This window comes from Caretta caretta, chromosome 12, assembly GCF_965140235.1.
Source record: "Caretta caretta isolate rCarCar2 chromosome 12, rCarCar1.hap1, whole genome shotgun sequence".
Classification (NCBI taxonomy): Eukaryota; Metazoa; Chordata; order Testudines; family Cheloniidae; genus Caretta; species Caretta caretta.
In genome coordinates this window covers 980,771-992,567 of record NC_134217.1, presented here as the reverse complement: position 1 = coordinate 992,567, position 11,797 = coordinate 980,771, and the positions used below count along the sequence as shown (strand labels likewise).

Below are 11,797 nucleotides of genomic sequence, written 5' to 3'. Positions count from 1 at the left end.
AATTTTCCTTAAAAGAAATGTCCTCCTTGTGTCCTGAACCCATAACCTGAAAGGCTTCTTTGTAGGACTGAGGAGAGAGACTCAGTAACAACGCTAGTTCAGACAGAGATGTTTATTCATGAGATGCAGATGGATGCTAGGATGTCCTGTGTACGCTGCTGGTGAAATCATTCCTGTAGGCCAGGCTCTCATCATGGCACAGTTCTTCCTGTCCAGTCCACAACGATCCCATGGTGTTTCTCAGAGAGGGTGGAGAGCACTTTCAGAATTCCCTGCACACTGTCCTCCACCGTCCTCTCTGCCTGCAGCAAGCACACAAAAGGGGGAGAATGAAACTCCACTCATGTTTGAAGCACCCGCCCCAGGAAAGTGGGTTCCTGGCCTTGATGGCAATTGGCCCACACCTTCCTGTGCTCGCTGCTTCCTTCCGGGAACACAGCTAGCAAATCCAGGCTGTTGCTGTGGGGCGGGGCCAATAGTCACCTTTCTGGAAGGAAGGGGGAGCATAGATCTTGTGAAGCTGTGTGTGGGAAGGTGGAAATAGGGACTGGAGGAGAAGTAGCAGCAGCTGCTGGACCTCCCAAAGTTGGAAGCTGATCAAGTTCTCATGGCCAGGTAGAGGCACAAATAAGAACAAGGGTTGAAGGGGGGAGAAATATTGGGGTGGGGGGGACAAAAGGACATGGAGACACAGATGAGGCAGGACGGGGGATGCAGCTGGAGCACATGGGACCCAAGGCCATAGGTGAGATGCAGATGGGGACACTGGAAGATTGGGGGAGGTGGGGAGAGGAATGACTGGAGAGGGAGGAAGATTAACCCCATCATACTTCCAGAAGACACAAACCACATCCTCACTTATTCCCTATCCATCTGCAAGAGTGGGAAATCACAGTGGTCTTGCGCCCTGATGATCCTGGGGCCTACCAGTGAAGTGACTACAAATGCTGGTTTTACTGAGACACTCCCAGCTTTCACAGTGACCTGCAGCCCCGCGAACGTCTCAGGACTCCAGAAACGTCCTGGCTTCTCACTTCATTCATCAAACAGTGTTTATTTTACAACTGCAAAATGTTTACTCAAAAGAGGGGCGTTTACTCTGTGTTTAGCAGGAGCAAACAGTGCAGTGGGTGCAGGAAGTGTTCAGTGCCAGCAGTGGCTGGAGTGCAGAGAAAAGCCAATGAGCGGAGACGTTATCAGAGCTGTTCATGTGAGCAGCACATGGCCAAGGGGGTTTGATCTGGATCATAATAAATGTCTGAGTCTATCCAGCTTTTTCCTCGAGCAAACTTGTCTTGGTATCAGCAGCAAAGCAAAGCACCACTCTGGTCTGAGAAATGGAAAGAGATGGCAATGAATGATTTGTGTCTTGCTTCTGGTACCTGGATGCCTATATGAACCTTGGACTAAATTCTCTTCTTTGCTACACAACTGCCACTCTATTAACATCACGGTGGTGGCACAGGTGTAACTAAGACAAGATTGGGTCCCTTTGACTTAGAACAGAGATGAGTGAACTTCTAGATCTCTTCAGCTGCTTTTCTTCCCTGGAAACTGAAGTAGAAGCTACACATTCTCAGTTGAAGCCCTGTGACAGGCAGACTCTTACCTGGGTCACCAACATTGGTCCCACAACATTGATTTTATACATGTCCAACATATTTGCAGGAGTGGCTGGCTCCAGGGTGTTCTCTGGCATAACACCAGCTTTATTAGCAAATTCAGGCCAGATCCTCCTAGATGGGTCTCAGCTTTCTTTGCAACGGCCTGGATGCTTGCAGGGTATGTAGCTTCTGGAGAGAGTGATGATGGGATTTATTATGAGCATGGGTTGGTTTCATTCCTGATACTGTGTGAAATAAATATGGCTGAGGTTATGGTGGTTTGTGCTGAAGAGAGAGAGATGTCCTCCCTTACCAAATGAGCTCTCGGGAGATACTTGTAGAGCTGTGGCTGGTTCCTTCAAGCTATGAATAGATCACATACAAAAAACTGCATACCAAGAAAGTTAATTAGGTTACAAAGTCAAGCCCTCAGAAGTAAGATTTGCAGCTTTACAATTGTCTGCACAACCTTAATTCTGTTCCCTGGCCTATCCAGCTGTGCACTGAAGGAGGCATGCAGCCTGTGGAAAAAAGAATATGTGGTCATGTAATTAAGAACTGTATCTTGATGCAGTAGGTTGCACAAGCAATCTTAATTCTGGCAATTCCTAACTTTGGGGACCTTGATTTTTCAATCTAATTAACATTCTTTTAATGTAGATTTTCATCTGTCATTTCCTGGGTGGGGGCGTTGGGGAATGAAAAAGCTAAAAAGAAACTCTGTTAGTTGCACCTGTCACCACCCCACTTCATCCATCATGAATACAGCTTTGAATTGTGAATGCTACAGCACAGACTTCTACCACTTGTCTACAAAACTAAATACATTTGCTAGCAGCAGGAGAAGGTTGTTATACTGGAAGGGGATGAGTTGGAGTCATCACATTCAGGGAAGCCTGGGTTGCTTTCTCTCCCCCCACACCCCCGAAAGTGAGAGGCTCTTGCCACACCTGGTGTCCCCAGAGAGGGAGCTGCACTGGTGCTGTGTATCAGATCAGAGGGATGGTCAGACAGGGAGCCCAGCTGGCTCCCTTCTATCCCTTCCCCACCTCGCCCTGCTACAGCAGCTCAGGCATCTCCTGGTCATTTGGCTGTGAACCCTCACAGAGGGGAGATTTGGGGGGCTGACTCTGAAGAGGGAATTCCACCCCCGAATGCCCTGGCTGATAGCCACAAGACGTGAGTGGAAGCAGGGAACAGATTCCAGGAGTCCGACTGGGGCTGGGACATGCCACTAATGGGCAGTTCCATGGTGATTCCAGGAGCTGCAGTCAGCTGTGTCCCTTTGATCAGCAGAGGGGAGAAGCAGAGAACATGTGCTGGGCTGGTCGTAAGGGGAGAGATATAACAGGCTTGGTTTTGTCCCAAATGCTCCATTCTTTCACCAGGTGTCACTTTTGTGCCAGCAAAGGGTGCCATGGGATTTGCTAACTCACTGGTGCAGCTGGCGGTTTGCCCTGCCCATTGCCCACAGCCTGGCTCAGCCATGGTACAAAGTCAGCTTTCAGTGATAACAGACAAGCCTGGACCTAGCACCATCTCTGGGCTGCTTAACTCTCGGGCTTGGTACAATCAGGAGGAGTTTACCTTTGCTGCCTAAGCGCAAAGCCAGATTCAGGTGGGATCACTTACTCTTCAGGGCTTTGTGTTTGCTGCTGCAGAAATAACAGCTGCTGACGGCAGGGATCAGCACTGGGAGTGGCTGAACTGGGCTGGGCTCTGACTCAGATGTAAGTGGAAGAAAGAAAAACTGTGCTGGCCCAGGTCAGATATATTTGGAGGAGGGGGACAGTTGCAGGTTTGGATGCAAGATAAGAAAGAAAAGGAGTACTTGTGGCAAGATAAGAAAGGTTCCCCTGTGAAGAGAACAGAAGAGGGAAGGGTTGGAGCGAATCTGTGCAGTGGCCACACGGGGGTGTCACAGCACAACACCTGGGCGTGCTCAGATGCACAGCCAGTAGTTTGAACTGCTGCGCCATGTAGACATAGAACCACAAAGGGCCAGGTTTCAGAGGAACAGCCGTGTTAGTCTGTATTCGCAAAAAGAAAAGGAGTACTTGTGGCACCTTAGAGACTAACCAATTTATTTGAGCATGAGCTTTCGTGAGCTACAGCTCACTTCATCAGATGTATACCGTGGAAACTGCAGCAGACTTTATATACACACAGAGAATATGAAACAATACCTCCTCCCACCCCACTGTCCTGCTGGTAATAGCTTATCTAAAGTGATCAACAGGTGGGCCATTTCCAGCACAAAGCCAGGTTTTCTCACCCTCCACCCCCCCACACAAATTCACTCTCCTGCTGGTGCCAGTTTCTCTGCTGGTGGAAATTGGTTGGCATAAAAGCTCAACAGAGCTGGGCAAAAGGACTGTGAAGGAGAGTTAGAATGTAGGGCATTTGCAAGGCGTTTGGAGAGAATATACCTAGCAGCAGTATCACAAGGTTCGGATGCTTTTAAGGCAAATATTTGGAAGCTAAAAGATATTGCATTATGGAACCACCAAAATATGGTCAAAACTTAGGGGAAAACATTTACAAAAAATTCAGTTTCCCCCCCGTTTTTTTCAGGGTTTGAAGTAATCTTCCATTTTAAAAAATTTCATTACTTTTTCAAAAATGTTAAATTTCCTTTTTTTTTCCTATCTATTTCTCTGTTTTCTCTCCCCTTCCCAGCCCTTTCTTTCCTCTTTCTCAGAAGATGCAATAAAAATGACTAATATCCAGGGTTTTTTCATTTGTTTGTTTTCTCCCACTCTGTAACTTTTCAAAACTTCTCTAACTTTGGAAAAGTTTGCAACAGGAAAAAGCGAACTGTAGGATTCTGGATCTTTTCAAAATGCCCTCATCTTTTAAAGGATTCCAGAGTGATAAAGTCTCAGCGTTTCCTTCTTCCACTGTAACTTTTCCAAAGTTGAAAAAAGCGGAAAAGGGAAAAAAGAGAGAAAAGAAAATTGGACACCGCCCTCCCCCCCCCATCCAATCTATTCATTTAGTAGGGGGGAAATTAGAGCAAGGGGGAAACTTAAATATGAAATTTCCAACATGTGGGGGTTTTCAAAAACTGAAAGGAAAAATTTCATTTTCTTTCAAAATTTCCTATCAAAAATGACATTTTATTGTGAAAAGTTTGGTTTCCTAGGAATCCCCTACCCCTTTTTTGTTGTTGTTGGGAATATACAAATTCTGACTCCTCAGAGAGTGCCTCAGCAAGACTAAAGCCCACTGCCTTGGGACACTGATTCTGCTGTTACACACGTGTGATCCTCTTCATTTGAATGGGGTCACATGAGGGTAAGTGAGAGCCCACATTGACCCTGGGTCTGGAAGTTAGTGATGCCTGGGAGCTCCAATCTGAACGTCACCCAAATTTGCACAGGCTCCTTAGAGCACCTCCCTGCGGGTTGTGCAGCGGTTGGTACCTGATCCCAGTTTGCCAGGGTGCTGCAGAATACCACAATAAACAGATATGTCCTTGGGGAGTGATGTGGAATGAGTCAGTATTTTGGACTTTAATGGGGGTGAGTTAATAAAACAACAGGGATTAAGGCTACAGAATCCTGGCCATGGGAGCCAGAGTTGCTTAAGAGCAGAGGGTGGGGGAGCAGCATCTGAGTGGCAGGGTCTGGAGGTGCTGGGATTGGCAGAGGACAGAATGTCTTTGGGGTGTGAGGAGTCATGAGAGCAGATTGGCAGTAGCATGTACCCACTCTGCACAAGGTGCAGGGCAGTGGAAAATCAGGCCCAACGTAGAGTTGGGTAAAAGTGGAGTCAGCCCAAATCTGACCTTCTGTTGCAACAGGCAAGGTTCCCAGATTTAACAGAACCAGGGTTTCTGGGGTGGAAGGGAATATACAACTGCAGGCATTGTGGAAGACAGGGCTAGGCTGCCCTACATGCCCTTCCCTGCCCCATAGCCCCATGTGCAGGGTGCATGCTGGGGTGTGTGGAGGAGCCAGAGGTGAGCTGGGGGAGAAGGAGCAAGCAGCAGCACTGTCATCCATCAGGCAGTGCAGGAGGCCTGCTGGCTGCCTATGTTGCTGCATGGGCTGGTTCATCCCTGGACCAGGAGGGTACAAATGTGGCATAAAACCATCTTCCCCCACCCCTGCCCCCTTCAGTAGATCTGTGAGGTTTATATTAGTCCACAGCAAAAAACAGCACCCTGCACCTCCGGCCTTGTCTAGGTATGAGAGGTCAGTCAACTGAATTGTCCTCTAGTGAGTAGGAAATGCCTTTGCACCCACACACAAATCTAGTGCAATCGGTGTTTCACTGGCCATCAGTCATGTCAGTGTCTCCAATAGTTTGCAGGGGTCACCTTCAGCTGATACTAGCTCAATCAGCAGAGTTCACGTGAACACATCTCCCTATCAAGATAATGCTATTGATGCAAATAGCGCCCCCACTGCACACCGTGTACCAGTCATGGCAGAAGTAGCCTGTCTGGTCACCTTTGTGCACCCTACTGTGGAGGGGTTATCTTGCCTGGAAGCCCCTTACCCATACGAACAGCCAATGCAGAGCTCACTTGCAAGTCATTTTCCAAGTGAAAAGAAAAGGAGTACTTGTGGCACCTTAGAGACTAACCAATTTATTTGAGCATGAGCTTTCGTGAGCTCACGAAAGCTCATGCTCAAATAAATTGGTCATGCTCAAATAAATTGGTTAGTCTCTAAGGTGCCACAAGTACTCCTTTTCTTTTTGCGAATACAGACTAACACGGCTGTTACTCTGAAATTTTCCAAGTGAGCTCCTTCTCAACTCCACCTAGACCTAGAGAGTGACACCTGCTGTGGACAGAGAACCGGACTGCGACTCAGGAGATGTGGGTTCTATCCCCAGCTCTGCCACTGGCCTGCTGTGTGAACTTGTGCCCCTCTCTGTGCCTCAGTTTCCTCCACTGTAACAGGGAGACAGATCTTGACCCTCCTTTATAAAGCCCTTTGAGATCCACTAATGAGAAAAGCTAGCTGTCACAGAGTCACCAGGCAATGCTCTGGAACTACTCCCTATGAAGTCCGTCAGAACTCTGGGGGAGCCTCCTCTCTTTGAGCATACTGTTGTCAAGGCAAGAAGCTTACACAGCTTCAACCTTCCTGGGTTTAACCTCAGAGCATTCAGCCTCCCCTTCCACACCGTGTGCTTTCCTCAGCGAGTCCACCGGGGCAGGGCTCCAGAGGAAGCCAAAGGGCATGGCACACCAACTCCACAGTCAGCAGTGACTCAGCCAGCCAGTAAAACAGAAGGTTTATTAGTTGAGAGGTACACAGCACAGAACAGAACTTGTTAGCACAGAAATCAGTGACTCTTAGCCAAGTCCATCTTGGGGAGTCCTGGGCCTGACGCCCTGGACTCTCCTTCCAGTGCCCCACAGCAGAGTGCCCCGACCTCTGTCCTTCCCCGCTTTGCTCCTCCGCCTGCTCTTTGTCCTGCTTCCTGGGCAAAAAGTGTCACCTGATCACATCCCCCTCCTGGGTCTCAAGTTACAAAAGGCACTGGCCATAGCCTATGTGCAAATAACAGGGCAGAGGGCCTCAGCAAAAATCTCACACCCAATCCCCACCACCGAAGCGTTGGTGCAGCACACAGGGAAACAGGTCCACACAGTATTAGTACAGGACAGTAAGACTCACGTGCAACATGACAAGATGAATAAACCCCATTCGTCACACTAACGATTGTCATGCATGTCTCTGGGGTGAGGAGAACACGTAGTCCTGGCAGGGCACCTGCTGCAGGAAAGCCAAAGCCATCCCCACAGTGTCTCAGCAGCTCCCTACTGTGGACATCGCGTAGCAGAGCTGGTGGAGGGGAAGGACCTCAGAAATGTGTCTACAGTAACCAAAATCCACTGTGGCAGGCTGGGTGTGACCCGCACGACACACATCCATTCCACATAGAACCGGTCCAGCTTCTCAGCCAAGATCCCAACACATGAGCTCTGGGAGGACAGATCTGCTGTCCTGGGGAGGGCAGCCAAAGGGAGGATGAGGAGGATGACCTTACCCCCGTCCTAGCTCAGGACTTGGTCCCATCCAGCCAGGTGTTGTTTCTGGACACAGGTATGGAGGCCCCAGTGGTGCAAGTAGGGTGATCCGGTCCGCTCCGCCGTTCCAGTAAGCTATTTATAGCTGGTACGGTGTACTGGAAAGGCACAGGAAGAGCAGAACGTGGGGCTGCCCTCCTTCGGCATGGCTGTACCGCCCCCAGGCCTTCCATGCAGCTGTGTACCTTCGTCTCCTGTTCAGAGTCTGTACAGCAGCCCCAGCAGAGGACAGGCCTGGGGGTGGTACAGCCGTGCCGGAGGAGCTGCCAGCATGGGACCGCCTGGTGGCCTTACATTCTGCTCCTTTTGCTGCTTCGGTTCCCAGGAGAGCCCTAAACTACAGGGCTCTCCTGGGAACCACAGTGGCAAATGGAGCAGAACATGCAACTCCTCCGGCACGGCTGTACCGCCTCCAGCCCTTCCACGCAGCTGCATGCCTGCGTCTCCTGGCCGGGGTCTATACAGCAGCCACGCTAGAGGACAGGGCTGGGGGTGGGGCTGGGCTGGAGGAGGTACAGCTGCGCCAGAGGATCTGTCGGCATGGGGAGGGGAGGGAGAGAGTGCGGGGCCTGGGCTGGGGTCGGGGTGGGGTCACGTGAGGAGTCATGGGGGGCGGGGGTCACGTGTCACCTCCTTTTAGCTGGTGCAGCATACCGGTAAGAAATAAATTCTACTTGCACCACTGGGAGACCCCAGGGGTTGGGTTCATTTTTTCAGAGGCTGAGTGCTAGGGTGGCCTTTCCTGCTCAGGTATGTTCCTTTGGGGCAGGGTGAGGGTCTTTAATATTTACACAGAAAGCGTAGAAGAAAGTTGGGATCACTGGAACTTTTGTTTTCTCTACAATCCATGGTCCTGCCTGTCCGATCCTCTGCCAAGAACCCTCCTCCCACTGCTGGGTTTGTTTGGTTTGTTTCTGTAGATTTCTAGGGTGTGCCTGCCGGTGGGATTAATCCCAACTCCCTAAGTGTATGGGAAGGCTCTGAGTCCAGTGACCTTTGGGTGAAGCCCAGTAGTTCTTCAGTTGCATCTAGACTATGAACCGCCGACAGTACTTGGAGTGACAGCCTGTCAGAGAAAGCTGAAATAGGAACGCTCTAAAAAGTCCTCATTCCTGAGCCAATTACTCCTCTCCCAGCCACCCCCTCACCTCAGAGAAGAGAAAACCCTGACAGCTTCCTTCTACACTCCCTGCACATCAGCCACCCTCTGAGACCAGGATGCTGGGGGACCAGCTGGGGAAGCGATTTCCAAAGCTGGGGATCACCCACTGAAGATTCTCTGATCCCAGGGCCAGCCTTTTTAAGAGAGAGGCTCTCCAGCTCCGGTGTCTCTGATGGCCCCAGCTGCAGAAATAGAGCACGCAGAGAGGGTTTCTCCAGCTGGCAGGGCACAGATCACTTAGGACTTCAGGGGTTAAATAAATTAATGGTTAAATCACTTTAAACGTCCCTGAATGTTGGTGACTGGGAGTTTTCAGCTGCAGGAGAAAGTAAGCTCTTCAGCATAAGACAATAGTTTGCATTTATGTAGCCCTTTTATCTAATGATTGCAAAGTGCTTTAGCCATGATAGGTGTCAGAGGGTTTCCCTTGATCCTCTCCCCTGGTTCTTGTCACACAGACAGAAAGCAGAAGACCAGAAGTCTGAAGTGCAGGCAATGCAATGTTTATTGGGGTTAGTTCCAAGCAAACATATTCATAGCTCTAAACACCGGCAGAGTCTATTTCCTAGTGTTCCGTTCCCAGCTCTGATGCTGCAGAGCGATTACCCCGTGTCCCCCTTCCCAGCTCTGACGCCACAGAGCCTTGCCTGTGTCTCTGTTCCCCCTTCCCTAGTCCCTATTCCCCCTTCCCTATGCCCACCTCCTCCTTCTTAGCAGGCGCAAATATACCTGCAGAGCACACTCCTACTCACACCCCTTACAACTTATGGTCATGTTCCATTTTGGAGGGTTGTGAGTTGGGGTCTTTGTCCCACCTTTTTTGTACCGCATGGGAGGCGTAAGGAGTGAGGTTGTGCTCTGGCCAAGGCCAGGCCTTTCTTTGGCTTTTACTGTTTCTTATGCCTCCTCCCCACCCTCCTTGCCCCTCCTAACTAGTTGCTTGACCTTGCCTTGAGATAAGAAGTTAAGGAAGTCTTCAAGTGTTCACTCATATATTATATTCCCACCATGCCCAGTAACACTTTAGCTCTATCCCTTATGTTTTTTAATTGTACTAAAAGCCCCATCTGGTTGTGGACAATGCAACACACAGTGTCTTTTGTTCTTTGTTCACACATATTAGTAAAAATGTATATATATCCAAAACCAAACAGGCAAGCAGAGCTCAAAGTACTATCTCAGGCAAAACTACAGGCCTGGAGCCTACATTGACACTAATACTCCTAACAATAGGTAATTAGTCCTCAGAATTCCCCTTGGAGATACCGAAGGTCAAGTCTAAATGGGAAAGTATTCCTAGTTTTACTGGTATAGTTATAGCACTATAGCCCCCGGGTGGGTGCACTCATTCTGGAATAAGCCTGGCTTTTTCTGGGTTAGCCCAAACCCCTTCTCCAGCAACACAGGTTAAACTGAAAAAGCCACTCTCCTACAAGATTTAGAGTGTCCACACTGTAACTATAACTGTATCAGTTTAAACTCAGGTTATTCTAGTATAACTCTCCTACATAGACAATCCTTAAATGTTATTGCCATCTTACAGAGGGCAAAGAAAGGCAGGAGAGAATGAGTAACCTTGCCCCAGGCCCCACAGAACCCAGGAGTCCTGACTCCCAGTGAGGTGCTCTAAGTGCTTGAGGGCAGTAGCTTTATGGTACCCAAATGCAAATATCAAAGGTTTGGCTTTCAAGAAGTGCCAAACACATCAGCTGCCAGTCCAAAGCTCCTGTGAACTCTCTGATGTCTCCCCTCCCTACCAGTCCCACCTGGGAAAGGCCTTTGGAATGCCCTAACCCACAACCCCTAGCAAGCTCTCCGCATCCAGTCACCTCCCCACTCCTCCCCCTCTTCAAACAGCTCAGCCCCTGTTCCCCAATACTCTGCCAGCTGTGGAGATAAGAATGCAGGGGTACCGAGCTCTGGGAGCAGGGTGGGAGGGCTCAGCTGAACCTGAACTAAGGTTCCAGTTTGGGCATGGGTGAAGTTTTTTCTCAGGGTTTTCTCAGACGACTGGGTCATCTCTAAGGTTTGATTGGACTGCTCTATAGCATCAGCTGGGACTGGGAGCATGGTTTGTGTCTGACTAGAACAACAAGAGGGAGGGGATTTATTGCTGGTCACCCCCCTCGTGGAAGGCTGAATCTAGGTCTGGGCCAGTCTTTCAGGGTTTGGCTCACGATGAATTTGCGAATGGAGCACTGCAGGCTGGGTTTGAATGAAACCCTGTGGACTCAGCTGGAGGTTTCAGTTCACTGAACTCTACGGGAAGCCCTGTAAGACCCCAGGGGTCTAGATCCCAGGCCAGCAGCGCTGCCAGCATCTCCAGGTTGCCACATCTTGTGCTCCATGGCCTACTGTGAACAGACCATAGGAAGTCCTGCCTCAGAGGTCTGGCAGGCAGCAGCCTAACCTATATAAAGAGTCCAGACAACACTGTGGGTCTTCTGTAGCTGCCAAGACCATTTCTGCTCCTTGCTTCTGAACTCCTCCTGGCTTTGACCTTAGCTTGACTTGAACTTTACCTCCTGACCCGGACCCTGGAATCTGATTCGGACTCTGATCTTTGATATCAAACAGAGCCTGGAACCTGACTATAAATTCCTCTACCACTCCCAGCCACGGGTTTGCCCCTCCTCTGACCCATGGTCATGACTGTCCTTGTTGGAATCCTGACATGCTTCATGGCTGGGAGACCCCGGACTTTGCACTGGTTCAGTGTGGGAATCACCAAATGAAATTCCACAGACCTGGGTTCTGCAGGAAGTCAGGCTAGAGGATCATAATGATCCCTTTTGGCCTTACCTTCAGAATCTATGCCTCATGGGATAGGAGTGCAGGAGGCAGTCATGGGAGGGACATGGATGGAGTCTGTCCAGAGTTGGCAGGATGAAGCCATTTAAACAGCCTTAGCCCACATCTATAAATTTATGAAGAACTTGGTCAGAGCCGACACATCAATCCCAAAGCAAAGCCTGAGAG

General features: G+C 49.6%; 1 long non-coding RNA gene across 1 annotated transcript; it reads right to left on the bottom strand.

Annotated features, from left to right (window-relative positions):
* Positions 1-97: 97 nt before the first annotated feature.
* LOC142068633 (uncharacterized) lies at positions 98-7,934 on the bottom strand. The gene is made up of 2 exons (XR_012664512.1): positions 7,617-7,934; positions 98-302 (listed from the first exon to the last, which is right to left on the bottom strand). It is a non-coding gene; the product is annotated as an uncharacterized LOC142068633 (long non-coding RNA).
* Positions 7,935-11,797: the final 3,863 nt, after the last annotated feature.